The sequence below is a fragment of the Lampetra fluviatilis genome, chromosome 11 (assembly GCF_964198595.1).
Source record: "Lampetra fluviatilis chromosome 11, kcLamFluv1.1, whole genome shotgun sequence".
In the NCBI taxonomy this organism is placed as follows: domain Eukaryota; kingdom Metazoa; phylum Chordata; class Hyperoartia; order Petromyzontiformes; family Petromyzontidae; genus Lampetra; species Lampetra fluviatilis.
This window is the reverse complement of record NC_136285.1, coordinates 24,459-40,592: the sequence shown is the minus strand read 5'-3', so window position 1 is coordinate 40,592 and position 16,134 is coordinate 24,459.

Genomic DNA, 16,134 nt, shown 5'->3' with positions numbered 1-16,134 from the left:
CCTCGTCTCCCTCCTCACCCATCGCCTCACCTCGTCCCCCTCCTCACCCATCACCTCACCTCATCCTCCTCCTCACCCATCACCTCACCTCGTCCCCCTCCTCACCCATCGCCTCACCTCGTCCCCCTCCTCACTCATCACCTCACCTCGTCCCCCTCCTCACCCATCGCCTCACCTCGTCCCCCTCCTCACTCATCACCTCACCTCGTCCCCCTCCTCACCCATCGCCTCACCTCGTCCCCCTCCTCACTCATCACCTCACCTCGTCCCCCTCCTCACCCATCGCCTCACCTCGTCCCCCTCCTCACCCATCGCCTCACCTCGTCCCCCTCCTCACTCATCGCCTCACCTCGTCCCCCTCCTCACCCATCGCCTCACCTCGTCCCCCTCCTCACCCATCGCCTCACCTCGTCCCCCTCCTCACCCATCGCCTCACCTCGTCCCCCTCCTCACCCATCGCCTCACCTCGTCCCCCTTTTCACCCATCGCCTCACCTCGTCCCCCTCCTCACCCATCGCCTCACTTCGTCCCCCTCCTCACTCATCACCTCACCTCGTCCCCCTCCTCACCCATCGCCTCACCTCGTCCCCCTCCTCACCCATCGCCTCACCTCGTCCCCCTCCTCACTCATCACCTCACCTCGTCCCCCTCCTCACCCACCACCTCACCTCGTTTCCCTCCTCACCCATCGCCTCACCTCGTCCCCCTCCTCACCCATCACCTCACCTCGTCCCCCTCCTCACCCATCGCCTCACCTCGTCCCCCTCCTCACCCATCGCCTCACCTCGTCCCCCTCCTCACCCATCACCTCACCTCGTCCCCCTCCTCACCCATCGCCTCACCTCGTCCCCCTTCTCACCCATCGCCTCACCTCGTCCCCCTCCTCACTCATCGCCTCACCTCGTCCCCCTCCTCACCCATCGCCTCACCTCGTCCCCCTCCTCACCCATCGCCTCACCTCGTCCCCCTCCTCACCCATCGCCTCACCTCGTCCCCCTCCTCACCCATCGCCTCACCTCGTCTCTCTCCTCACTCATAACCTCACCTCGTCCCCCTCCTCACCCATCGCCTCACCTCGTCCCCCTCCTCACCCATCGCCTCACTTCGTCCCCCTCCTCACTCATCACCTCACCTCGTCCCCCTCCTCACCCATCGCCTCACCTCGTCCCCCTCCTCACCCATCGCCTCACCTCGTCCCCCTCCTCACTCATCGCCTCACCTCGTCTCCCTCCTCACTCATCACCTCACCTCGTCCCCCTCCTCACCCATCGCCTCACCTCGTCCCCCTCCTCACTCATCGCCTCACCTCGTCCCCCTCCTCACTCATCACCTCACCTCGTGCCCCTCCTCACCCATCACCTCACCTCGTCCCCCTCCTCACCCATCACCTCACCTCGTCCCCCTCCTCACCCATCACCTCACCTCGTCCCCCTCCTCACCCATCGCCTCACCTCGTCCCCCTCCTCACCCATCGCCTCACCTCGTCCCCCTCCTCACTCATCGCCTCACCTCGTCCCCCTCCTCACTCATCACCTCACCTCGTGCCCCTCCTCACCCATCACCTCAACTCGTCCCCCTCCTCACTCATCACCTCACCTCATCCCCCTCCTCACCCATCGCCTCACCTCGTCCCCCTCCTCATTCATCACCTCACCTCGTCCCCCTCCTCACCCATCGCCTCACCTCGTCCCCCTCCTCACCCATCACCTCACCTCGTCCCCCTCCTCACCCATCGCCTCACCTCGTCCCCCTCCTCACCCATCGCCTCACCTCGTCCCCCTCCTCACTCATCACCTCACCTCGTCCCCCTCCTCACCCATCGCCTCACCTCGTCTCCCTCCTCACTCATCGCCTCACCTCGTCCCCCTCCTCACACATTGCCTCACCTCGTCCCCCTCCTCACTCATCGCCTCACCTCGTCCCCCTCCTCACCCATCACCTCAACTCGTCCCCCTCCTCACTCATCACCTCACCTCATCCCCCTCCTCACCCATCGCCTCACCTCGTCCCCCTCCTCATTCATCACCTCACCTCGTCCCCCTCCTCACCCATCGCCTCACCTCGTCCCCCTCCTCACCCATCACCTCACCTCGTCCCCCTCCTCACCCATCGCCTCACCTCGTCCCCCTCCTCACCCATCGCCTCACCTCGTCCCCCTCCTCACCCATCACCTCACCTCGTCCCCCTCCTCACCCATCGCCTCACCTCGTCCCCCTCCTCACCCATCGCCTCACCTCGTCCCCCTCCTCACTCATCACCTCACCTCGTCCCCCTCCTCACCCATCGCCTCGTCTCTCTCCTCACTCATCACCTCACCTCGTCCCCCTCCTCACACATTGCCTCACCTCGTCCCCCTCCTCACTCATCACCTCACCTCGTCTCCCTCCTCACCCATCGCCTCACCTCGTCCCCCTCCTCACCCATCACCTCACCTCATCCTCCTCCTCACCCATCACCTCACCTCGTCCCCCTCCTCACCCATCGCCTCACCTCGTCCCCCTCCTCACTCATCACCTCACCTCGTCCCCCTCCTCACCCATCGCCTCACCTCGTCCCCCTCCTCACTCATCACCTCACCTCGTCCCCCTCCTCACCCATCGCCTCACCTCGTCCCCCTCCTCACTCATCACCTCACCTCGTCCCCCTCCTCACCCATCGCCTCACCTCGTCCCCCTCCTCACCCATCGCCTCACCTCGTCCCCCTCCTCACTCATCGCCTCACCTCGTCCCCCTCCTCACCCATCGCCTCACCTCGTCCCCCTCCTCACCCATCGCCTCACCTCGTCCCCCTCCTCACCCATCGCCTCACCTCGTCCCCCTCCTCACCCATCGCCTCACCTCGTCCCCCTTTTCACCCATCGCCTCACCTCGTCCCCCTCCTCACCCATCGCCTCACTTCGTCCCCCTCCTCACTCATCACCTCACCTCGTCCCCCTCCTCACCCATCGCCTCACCTCGTCCCCCTCCTCACCCATCGCCTCACCTCGTCCCCCTCCTCACTCATCACCTCACCTCGTCCCCCTCCTCACCCACCACCTCACCTCGTTTCCCTCCTCACCCATCGCCTCACCTCGTCCCCCTCCTCACCCATCACCTCACCTCGTCCCCCTCCTCACCCATCGCCTCACCTCGTCCCCCTCCTCACCCATCGCCTCACCTCGTCCCCCTCCTCACCCATCACCTCACCTCGTCCCCCTCCTCACCCATCGCCTCACCTCGTCCCCCTTCTCACCCATCGCCTCACCTCGTCCCCCTCCTCACTCATCGCCTCACCTCGTCCCCCTCCTCACCCATCGCCTCACCTCGTCCCCCTCCTCACCCATCGCCTCACCTCGTCCCCCTCCTCACCCATCGCCTCACCTCGTCCCCCTCCTCACCCATCGCCTCACCTCGTCTCTCTCCTCACTTATAACCTCACCTCGTCCCCCTCCTCACCCATCGCCTCACCTCGTCCCCCTCCTCACCCATCGCCTCACTTCGTCCCCCTCCTCACTCATCACCTCACCTCGTCCCCCTCCTCACCCATCGCCTCACCTCGTCCCCCTCCTCACCCATCGCCTCACCTCGTCCCCCTCCTCACTCATCGCCTCACCTCGTCTCCCTCCTCACTCATCACCTCACCTCGTCCCCCTCCTCACCCATCGCCTCACCTCGTCCCCCTCCTCACTCATCGCCTCACCTCGTCCCCCTCCTCACTCATCACCTCACCTCGTGCCCCTCCTCACCCATCACCTCACCTCGTCCCCCTCCTCACCCATCACCTCACCTCGTCCCCCTCCTCACCCATCACCTCACCTCGTCCCCCTCCTCACCCATCGCCTCACCTCGTCCCCCTCCTCACCCATCGCCTCACCTCGTCCCCCTCCTCACTCATCGCCTCACCTCGTCCCCCTCCTCACTCATCACCTCACCTCGTGCCCCTCCTCACCCATCACCTCAACTCGTCCCCCTCCTCACTCATCACCTCACCTCATCCCCCTCCTCACCCATCGCCTCACCTCGTCCCCCTCCTCATTCATCACCTCACCTCGTCCCCCTCCTCACCCATCGCCTCACCTCGTCCCCCTCCTCACCCATCACCTCACCTCGTCCCCCTCCTCACCCATCGCCTCACCTCGTCCCCCTCCTCACCCATCGCCTCACCTCGTCCCCCTCCTCACTCATCACCTCACCTCGTCCCCCTCCTCACCCATCGCCTCACCTCGTCTCCCTCCTCACTCATCGCCTCACCTCGTCCCCCTCCTCACACATTGCCTCACCTCGTCCCCCTCCTCACTCATCGCCTCACCTCGTCCCCCTCCTCACCCATCACCTCAACTCGTCCCCCTCCTCACTCATCACCTCACCTCATCCCCCTCCTCACCCATCGCCTCACCTCGTCCCCCTCCTCATTCATCACCTCACCTCGTCCCCCTCCTCACCCATCGCCTCACCTCGTCCCCCTCCTCACCCATCACCTCACCTCGTCCCCCTCCTCACCCATCGCCTCACCTCGTCCCCCTCCTCACCCATCGCCTCACCTCGTCCCCCTCCTCACCCATCACCTCACCTCGTCCCCCTCCTCACCCATCGCCTCACCTCGTCCCCCTCCTCACCCATCGCCTCACCTCGTCCCCCTCCTCACTCATCACCTCACCTCGTCCCCCTCCTCACCCATCGCCTCACCTCGTCTCTCTCCTCACTCATCACCTCACCTCGTCCCCCTCCTCACACATTGCCTCACCTCGTCCCCCTCCTCACTCATCACCTCACCTCGTCCCCCTCCTCACCCATCACCTCAACTCGTCCCCCTCCTCACTCATCACCTCACCTCATCCCCCTCCTCACCCATCGCCTCACCTCGTCCCCCTCCTCATTCATCACCTCACCTCGTCCCCCTCCTCACCCATCGCCTCACCTCGTCCCCCTCCTCACCCATCACCTCACCTCGTCCCCCTCCTCACCCATCGCCTCACCTCGTCCCCCTCCTCACCCATCGCCTCACCTCATCCCCCTCCTCACTCATCACCTCACCTCGTCCCCCTCCTCACCCATCGCCTCACCTCGTCTCCCTCCTCACTCATCACCTCACCTCGTCCCCCTCCTCACCCATCGCCTCACCTCGTCCCCCTCCTCACTCATCACCTCACCTCGTCCCCCTCCTCGCTCATCACCTCACCTCGTCCCCCTCCTCGCCCATCGCCTCACCTCGTCCCCCTCCTCGCTCATCACCTCACCTCGTCCCCCTCCTCACCCATCGCCTCACCTCGTCCCCCTCCTCGCCCTTCGCCTCACCTCGTCTCCCTCCTCACCCATCGCCTCACCTCGTCTCCCTCCTCACCCATCGCCTCACCTCGTCCCCCTCCTCACTCATCACCTCACCTCGTCCCCCTCCTCACCCATCACCTCACCTCGTCCCCCTCCTCACCCATCGCCTCACCTCGTCCCCCTCCTCACCCATCGCCTCACCTCTTCCCCCTCCTCACTCATCACCTCACCTCGTCCCCCTCCTCACCCATCACCTCACCTCGTCCCCCTCCTCACTCATCACCTCACCTCGTCCCCCTCCTCACCCATCGCCTCACCTCGTCCTCCTCCTCACTCATCACCTCACCTTGTCCCCCTCCTCACCCATCGCCTCACCTCGTCCCCCTCCTCACTCATCACCTCACCTCGTCCCCCTCCTCACCCATTGCCTCACCTCGTCCCCCTCCTCACTCATCGCCTCACCTCGTCCCCCTCCTCACCCATCGCCTCACCTCGTCCCCCTCCTCACCCATCGCCTCACCTCGTCCCCCTCCTCACCCATCGCCTCACCTCGTCCCCCTCCTCACCCATCGCCTCACCTCGTCCCCCTCCTCACCCATCACCTCACCTCGTCTTCCTCCTCACCCATCACCTCACCTCGTCCCCCTCCTCACCCATCGCCTCACCTCGTCCCCCTCCTCACTCATCACCTCACCTCGTCCCCCTCCTCGCTCATCACCTCACCTCGTCCCCCTCCTCGCCCATCGCCTCACCTCGTCCCCCTCCTCGCTCATCACCTCACCTCGTCCCCCTCCTCACCCATCGCCTCACCTCGTCCCCCTCCTCGCCCTTCGCCTCACCTCGTCTCCCTCCTCACCCATCGCCTCACCTTGTCTCCCTCCTCACCCATCGCCTCACCTCGTCCCCCTCCTCACTCATCACCTCACCTCGTCCCCCTCCTCACCCATCACCTCACCTCGTCCCCCTCCTCACCCATCGCCTCACCTCGTCCCCCTCCTCACCCATCGCCTCACCTCGTCCCCCTCCTCACCCATCGCCTCACCTCTTCCCCCTCCTCACTCATCACCTCACCTCGTCCCCCTCCTCACCCATCACCTCACCTCGTCCCCCTCCTCACTCATCACCTCACCTCGTCCCCCTCCTCACCCATCGCCTCACCTCGTCCTCCTCCTCACTCATCACCTCACCTTGTCCCCCTCCTCACCCATCGCCTCACCTCGTCCCCCTCCTCACTCATCACCTCACCTCGTCCCCCTCCTCACCCATTGCCTCACCTCGTCCCCCTCCTCACTCATCGCCTCACCTCGTCCCCCTCCTCACCCATCGCCTCACCTCGTCCCCCTCCTCACCCATCGCCTCACCTCGTCCCCCTCCTCACCCATCGCCTCACCTCGTCCCCCTCCTCACCCATCGCCTCACCTCGTCCCCCTCCTCACCCATCACCTCACCTCGTCTTCCTCCTCACCCATCACCTCACCTCGTCCCCCTTTTCACCCATCGCCTCACCTCGTACCTCTCCTCACCCATCGCCTCACCTCGTCCCCCTCCTCACTCATCGCCTCACCTCGTCCCCATCCTCACCCATCGCCTCACCTCGTCCCCCTCCTCACCCATCGCCTCACCTCGTCCCCCTCCTCACTCATCGCCTCACCTCGTCTCCTTCCTCACTCATCGCCTCACCTCGTCCCCCTCCTCACCCATCGCCTCACCTCGTCCCCCTCCTCACTCATCGCCTCACCTCGTCACCCTCCTCACTCATCACCTCACCTCGTCCCCCTCCTCACCCATCACCTCACCTCGTCCTCCTCCTCACCCATCACCTCACCTCGTCCCCCTCCTCACCCATCACCTCACCTCGTCCCCCTCCTCACCCATCACCTCACCTCGTCCCCCTCCTCACCCATCACCTCACCTCGTCCCCCTCCTCACCCATCACCTCACCTCGTCCCCCTCCTCAACCATCACCTCACCTCGTCCCCCTCCTCACCCATCACCTCAACTCGTCCCCCTCCTCACTCATCACCTCACCTCATCCCCCTCCTCACCCATCGCCTCACCTCGTCCCCCTCCTCATTCATCACCTCACCTCGTCCCCCTCCTCACCCATCGCCTCACCTCGTCCCCCTCCTCACCCATCGCCTCACCTCGTCCCCCTCCTCACCCATCGCCTCACCTCGTCCCCCTCCTCACCCATCGCCTCACCTCGTCCCCCTCCTCACTCATCACCTCACCTCGTCCCCCTCCTCACCCATCACCTCACCTCGTCTTCCTCCTCACCCATCACCTCACCTCGTCCCCCTCCTCACCCATCGCCTCACCTCGTACCTCTCCTCACCCATCGCCTCACCTCGTCCCCCTCCTCACTCATCGCCTCACCTCGTCCCCATCCTCACCCAGCGCCTCACCTCGTCCCCCTCCTCACCCATCGCCTCACCTCGTCCCCCTCCTCACTCATCGCCTCGTCTCCTTCCTCACTCATCGCCTCACCTCGTCCCCCTCCTCACCCATCGCCTCACCTCGTCCCCCTCCTCACTCATCGCCTCACCTCGTCACCCTCCTCACTCATCACCTCACCTCGTCCCCCTCCTCACCCATCACCTCACCTCGTCCTCCTCCTCACCCATCACCTCACCTCGTCCCCCTCCTCACCCATCACCTCACCTCGTCCCCCTCCTCACCCATCACCTCACCTCGTCCCCCTCCTCACCCATCACCTCACCTCGTCCCCCTCCTCAACCATCACCTCACCTCGTCCCCCTCGTCACTCATCACCTCACCTCATCCCCCTCCTCACCCATCGCCTCACCTCGTCCCCCTCCTCATTCATCACCTCACCTCGTCCCCCTCCTCACCCATCGCCTCACCTCGTCCCCCTCCTCACCCATCGCCTCACCTCGTCCCCCTCCTCACCCATCGCCTCACCTCGTCCCCCTCCTCACCCATCGCCTCACCTCGTCCCCCTCCTCACTCATCACCTCACCTCGTCCCCCTCCTCACCCATCGCCTCACCTCGTCTCCCTCCTCACTCATCGCCCCACCTCGTCCCCCTCCTCACTCATCACCTCACCTCGTCCCCCTCCTCACTCATCACCTCACCTTGTCCCCCTCCTCACCCATCGCCTCACCTCGTCCCCCTCCTCACTCATCGCCTCACCTCGTCCCCCTCCTCACTCATCACCTCACCTCGTCCCCCTCCTCACCCATCACCTCACCTCGTCCTCCTCCTCACCCATCACCTCACCTCGTCCCCCTCCTCACCCATCACCTCACCTCGTCCCCCTCCTCACCCATCACCTCACCTCGTCCCCCTCCTCAACCATCACCTCACCTCGTCCCCCTCGTCACTCATCACCTCACCTCGTCCCCCTCCTCACTCATCACCTCACCTTGTCCCCCTCCTCACCCATCGCCTCACCTTGTCCCCCTCCTCACCCATCGCCTCACCTCGTCCCCCTCCTCACTCATCGCCTCACCTCGTCCCCCTCCTCACTCATCACCTCACCTCGTCCCCCTCCTCACCCATCACCTCACCTCGTCCTCCTCCTCACCCATCACCTCACCTCGTCCCCCTCCTCACCCATCACCTCACCTCGTCCCCCTCCTCACCCATCACCTCAACTCGTCCCCCTCCTCACTCATCACCTCACCTCATCCCCCTCCTCACCCATCGCCTCACCTCGTCCCCCTCCTCATTCATCACCTCACCTCGTCCCCCTCCTCACCCATCGCCTCACCTCGTCCCCCTCCTCACCCATCACCTCACCTCGTCCCCCTCCTCACCCATCGCCTCACCTCGTCCCCCTCCTCACCCATCGCCTCACCTCGTCCCCCTCCTCACTCATCACCTCACCTCGTCCCCCTCCTCACCCATCGCCTCACCTCTTCCTCCTCCTCACTCATCACCTCACCTCGTCCCCCTCCTCACCCATCACCTCACCTCGTCCCCCTCCTCACTCATCACCTCACCTCGTCCCCCTCCTCACCCATCGCTTCACCTCGTCCCCCTCCTCACTCATCACCTCACCTCGTCCCCCTCCTCACCCATCGCCTCACCTCGTCCCCCTCCTCACCCATTGCCTCACCTCGTCCCCCTCCTCACTCATCACCTCACCTCGTCCCCCTCCTCACCCATCGCCTCACCTCGTCCCCCTCCTCACCCATCGCCTCACCTCGTCCCCCTCCTCACCCATCGCCTCACCTCGTCTCCCTCCTCACTCATCACCTCACCTCGTCCCCCTCATCACCCATCGCCTCACCTCGTCCCCCTCCTCACCCATCGCCTCACCTCGTCCCCCTCCTCACCCATCGCCTCACCTCGTCCCCCTCCTCACTCATCGCCTCACCTCGTCCCCCTTCTCACCCATCGCCTCACCTCGTCCCCCTCTTCACTCATCGCCTCACCTCGTCCCCCTCCTCACCCATCGCCTCACCTCGTCCCCCTCCTCACCCATCGCCTCACCTCGTCCCCCTCCTCACTCATCGCCTCACCTCGTCTCCCTCCTCACTCATCACCTCACCTCGTCCCCCTCCTCACCCATCGCCTCACCTCGTCCCCCTCCTCACTCATCGCCTCACCTCGTCCCCCTCCTCACTCATCGCCTCACCTCGTCCCCCTCCTCACTCATCACCTCACCTCGTCCCCCTCCTCACCCATCACCTCACCTCGTCCTCCTCCTCACCCATCACCTCACCTCGTCCCCCTCCTCACCCATCACCTCACCTCGTCCCCCTCCTCACCCATCACCTCACCTCGTCCCCCTCCTCACCCATCACCTCACCTCGTCCCCCTCCTCACCCATCGCCTCACCTCGTCCCCCTCCTCACTCATCACCTCACCTCGTCCCCCTCCTCACCCATCACCTCAACTCGTCCCCCTCCTCACTCATCACCTCACCTCATCCCCCTCCTCACCCATCGCCTCACCTCGTCCCCCTCCTCATTCATCACCTCACCTCGTCCCCCTCCTCACCCATCGCCTCACCTCGTCCCCCTCCTCACCCATCACCTCACCTCGTCCCCCTCCTCACCCATCGCCTCACCTCGTCCCCCTCGTCACCCATCGCCTCACCTCGTCCCCCTCCTCACTCATCACCTCACCTCGTCCCCCTCCTCACCCATCGCCTCATCTCGTCTCCCTCCTCACTCATCACCTCACCTCGTCCCCCTCCTCACCCATCGCCTCACCTCGTCTCCCTCCTCACCCATCGCCTCACCTCGTCTCCCTCCTCACCCATCGCCTCACCTCGTCCCCCTCCTCACTCATCACCTCACCTCGTCCCCCTCCTCACCCATCACCTCACCTCGTCCCCCTCCTCACCCATCGCCTCACCTCGTCCCCCTCCTCACCCATCGCCTCACCTCGTCCCCCTCCTCACCCATCGCCTCACCTCTTCCCCCTCCTCACTCATCACCTCACCTCGTCCCCCTCCTCACCCATCACCTCACCTCGTCCCCCTCCTCACTCATCACCTCACCTCGTCCCCCTCCTCACCCATCGCCTCACCTCGTCCCCCTCCTCATTCATCACCTCACCTCGTCCCCCTCCTCACCCATCGCCTCACCTCGTCCCCCTCCTCACCCATCACCTCACCTCGTCCCCCTCCTCACCCATCGCCTCACCTCGTCCCCCTCCTCACCCATCGCCTCACCTCGTCCCCCTCCTCACTCATCACCTCACCTCGTCCCCCTCCTCACCCATCGCCTCACCTCGTCTCCCTCCTTACTCATCACCACACCTCGTCCCCCTCCTCACCCATCGCCTCACCTCGTCCCCCTCCTCACCCATCGCCTCACCTCGTCCCCCTCCTCACTCATCACCTCACCACGTCCCCCTCCTCACTCATTACCTCACCTCGTCTCCCTCCTCGCCCATTGCCTCACCTCGTCCCCCTCCTCGCTCATCACCTCACCTCGTCCCCCTCCTCACCCATCGCCTCACCTCGTCCCCCTCCTCACCCATCGCCTCACCTCGTCTCCCTCCTCACCCATCGCCTCACCTCGTCTCCCTCCTCACCCATCGCCTCATCTCGTCCCTCTCCTCACTCATCACCTCACCTCGTCCCCCTCCTCACCCATCACCTCACCTCGTCCCCCTCCTCACCCATCGCCTCACCTCGTCCCCCTCCTCACCCATCGCCTCACCTCGTCTCCCTCCTCACCCATCGCCTCACCTCTTCCCCCTTTTCACTCATCACCTCACCTCGTCCCCCTCCTCACCCATCGCCTCACCTCGTCCCCCTCCTCACCCATCGCCTCACCTCGTCTCCCTCCTCACTCATCACCTCACCTCGTCCCCCTCATCACCCATCGCCTCACCTCGTCCCCCTCCTCACCCATCGCCTCACCTCGTCCCCCTCCTCACCCATCGCCTCACCTCATCCCCCTCCTCACTCATCGCCTCACCTCGTCCCCCTCCTCACCCATCGCCTCACCTCGTCCCCCTCCTCACTCATCGCCTCACCTCGTCCCCCTCCTCACCCATCGCCTCACCTCGTCCCCCTCCTCACTCATCGCCTCACCTCCTCTCCCTCCTCACTCATCGCCTCACCTCCTCTCCCTCCTCACTCATCACCTCACCTCGTCCCACTCCTCACTCATCACCTCACCTCGTCCCCCTCCTCACCCATCGCCTCACCTCGTCCCCCTCCTCACCCATCGCCTCACCTCGTCCCCCTCCTCACCCATCGCCTCACCTCGTCCCCCTCCTCACCCATCGCCTCACCTCGTCTCCCTCCTCACTCATCACCTCACCTCGTCCCCCTCATCACCCATCGCCTCACCTCGTCCCCCTCCTCACCCATCGCCTCACCTCGTCCCCCTCCTCACCCATCGCCTCACCTCGTCCCCCTCCTCACTCATCGCCTCACCTCGTCCCCCTCCTCACCCATCGCCTCACCTCGTCCCTCTCCTCACTCATCGCCTCACCTCCTCTCCCTCCTCACTCATCACCTCACCTCGTCCCACTCCTCACCCATCGCCTCACCTCGTCCCCCTCCTCACCCATCGCCTCACCTCGTCCCCCTCCTCATCACCTCACCTCGTTTCCCTCCTCACTCATCACCTCACCTCGTCCTCTTCCTCACCCATCACCTCACCTCGTCCCCCTCCTCACCCATCGCCTCACCTCGTCCCCCTCCTCACCCATCACCTCACCTCGTCCCCCTCCTCACCCATCGCCTCACCTCGTCCCCCTCCTCACCCATCGCCTCACCTCGCCCCCCTCCTCACTCATCGCCTCACCTCGTCCCCCTCCTCACCCATCGCCTCACCTCGTCCCCCTCCTCACCCATCGCCTCACCTCATCCCCCTCCTCACTCATCGCCTCACCTCGTCCCCCTCCTCACCCATCGCCTCACCTCGTCCCCCTCCTCACTCATCGCCTCACCTCCTCTCCCTCCTCACTCATCACCTCACCTCGTCCCACTCCTCACTCATCACCTCACCTCGTCCCCCTCCTCACCCATCGCCTCACCTCGTCCCCCTCCTCACCCATCGCCTCACCTCGTCCCCCTCCTCACCCATCGCCTCACCTCGTCCCCCTCCTCACCCATCGCCTCACCTCGTCTCCCTCCTCACTCATCACCTCACCTCGTCCCCCTCATCACCCATCGCCTCACTTCGTCCCCCTCCTCACCCATCGCCTCACCTCGTCCCCCTCCTCACCCATCGCCTCAACTCGTCCCCCTCCTCACTCATCGCCTCACCTCGTCCCCCTCCTCACCCATCGCCTCACCTCGTCCCCCTCCTCACTCATCGCCTCACCTCCTCTCCCTCCTCACTCATCACCTCACCTCGTCCCACTCCTCACCCATCGCCTCACCTCGTCCCCCTCCTCACCCATCGCCTCACCTCGTCCCCCTCCTCATCACCTCACCTCGTTTCCCTCCTCACTCATCACCTCACCTCGTCCCCTTCCTCACCCATCACCTCACCTCGTCCCCCTCCTCACCCATCGCCTCACCTCGTCCCCCTCCTCACCCATCACCTCACCTCGTCCCCCTCCTCACCCATCGCCTCACCTCGTCCCCCTCCTCACCCATCGCCTCACCTCGCCCCCCTCCTCACTCATCGCCTCACCTCGTCCCCCTCCTCACCCATCGCCTCACCTCGTCTCCCTCCTCACTCATCGCCTCACCTCGTCCCCCTCCTCACCCATCACCTCACCTCGTCCCCCTCCTTACCCATCGCCTCACCTCGTCCCCCTCCTCACCCATCGCCTCACCTCGTCCCCCTCCTCACCCATCACCTCACCTCGTCCCCCTCCTCACCCATCACCTAACCTCGTCTCCCTCCTCACTCATCACCTCACCTCGTCCCCCTCCTCACTCATCACCTCACCTCGTCCCCCTCCTCACCCGTCACCTCACCTCGTCTCCCTCCTCACTCATCACCTCACCTCGTCCCCCTCCTCACCCATCACCTCACCTCGTCCCCCTCCTCACTCATCACCTCACCTCGTCCCCCTCCTCACTCATCACCTCACCTCGTCCCCCTCCTCACCCGTCACCTCACCTCGTCTCCCTCCTCACTCATCACCTCACCTCGTCTCCCTCCTCACTCATCACCTCACCTCGTCCCCCTCCTCACCCATCACCTCACCTCGTCCCCCTCCTCACCCATCACCTCATCTCCCTCCTCACCCATCACCTCACCTCGTCCCCCTCCTTACTCATCACCTCACCTCGTCCCCCTCCTCACCCATCACCTCACCTCGTCCCCCTCCTCACCCATCACCTCATCTCGTCCCCCTCCTCACCCATCGCCTCACCTCGTCTCCCTCCTCACCCATCGCCTCACCTCGTCCCCCTCCTCACTCATCACCTCACCTCGTCTCCCTCGTCACCCATCACCTCACCTCGTCCCCCTCCTCACCCATCACCTCACCTCGTCCCCCTCCTCACCCATCACCTCACCTCGTCTCTTCTCAACCATCACCTCACTTCGACCCCCTCCTCACCCATCACCTCACCTCGTCCCCCTCCTCACCCATCGCCTCACCTCGTCCCCCTCCTCACTCATCACCTCACCTCGTCCCCCTCCTCACCCATCACCTCACCTCGTCCCCCTCCTCACCCATCACCTAACCTCGTCTCCCTCCTCACTCATCACCTCACCTCGTCCCCCTCCTCACTCATCACCTCACATCGTCCCCCTCCTCACCCGTCACCTCACCTCGTCTCCCTCCTCACTCATCACCTCACCTCGTCCCCCTCCTCACCCATCACCTCACCTCGTCCCCCTCCTCACCCATCACCTCACCTCGTCCCCCTCCTCACTCATCACCTCACCTCGTCCGCCTCCTCACCCATCACCTCACCTCATCTCCCTCCTCACTCATCACCTCACCTCGTCTCCCTCCTCACTCATCACCTCACCTCGTCCCATTCCTCACCCATCACCTCACCTCGTCCCCCTCCTCACCCATCACCTCACCTCATCTCTCTCCTCACCCATCGCCTCACCTCGTCCCCCTCCTCACTCATCACCTCACCTCGTCCCCCTCCTCACTCATCACCTCACCTCGTCCCCCTCCTCACCCATCACCTCACCTCGTCCCCCTCCTCACCCATCACCTCATCTCGTCCCCCTCCTCACCCACCGCCTCACCTCGTCTCCCTCCTCACCCATCGCCTCACCTCGTCCCCCTCCTCACTCATCACCTCACCTCGTCTCCCTCGTCACCCATCACCTCACCTCGTCCCCCTCCTCACCCATCACCTCACCTCGTCCCCCTCCTCACCCATCACCTCACCTCGTCTCTTCTCAACCATCACCTCACTTCGACCCCCTCCTCACCCATCACCTCACCTCGTCCCCCTCCTCACCCATCACCTCACCTCGTCCCCCTCTTCAACCATCACCTCACCTTGTCTCTCCTCACCCATCACCTCACCTCGCCACCCATCACCTCACCTAAACCATCACCTCACCTCGTCTCCCTCCTCACCCATCGTCTCACCTCTTCTCCCTCCTCACTCATCACCTCACCTCGTCCCCCTCATCACCCATCGCCTCACCTCGTCCCCCTCCTCACCCATCGCCTCACCTCGTCCCCCTCCTCACCCATCGCCTCACCTCGTCCCCCTCCTCACTCATCGCCTCACCTCGTCCCCCTCCTCACCCATCGCCTCACCTCGTCCCCCTCCTCACTCATCACCTCACCTCGTCCCCCTCCTCACTCATCACCTCACCTCGTCCCCCTCCTCACCCATCACCTCACCTCGTCCCCCTCCTCACCCATCACCTCATCTCGTCCCCCTCCTCACCCATCGCCTCACCTCGTCTCCCTCCTCACCCATCGCCTCACCTCGTCCCCCTCCTCACTCATCACCTCACCTCGTCTCCCTCGTCACCCATCACCTCACCTCGTCCCCCTCCTCACCCATCACCTCACCTCGCCCCCCTCCTCACCCATCACCTCACCTCGTCTCTTCTCAACCATCACCTCACTTTCACCCCCTCCTCACCCATCACCTCACCTCGTCCCCCTCCTCACTCATCACCTCACCTCGTCCCCCTCCTCACCCATCACCTCACCTCGTCCCCCTCCTCACCCATCACCTAACCTCGTCTCCCTCCTCACTCATCACCTCACCTCGTCCCCCTCCTCACTCATCACCTCACATCGTCCCCCTCCTCACCCGTCACCTCACCTCGTCTCCCTCCTCACTCATCACCTCACCTCGTCCCCCTCCTCACCCATCACCTCACCTCGTCCCCCTCCTCACCCATCACCTCACCTCGTCCCCCTCCTCACTCATCACCTCACCTCGTCCCCCTCCTCACCCATCACCTCACCTCATCTCCCTCCTCACTCATCACCTCACCTCGTCTCCCTCCTCACTCATCACCTCACCTCGTCCCCCTCCTCACCCATCGCCTCACCTC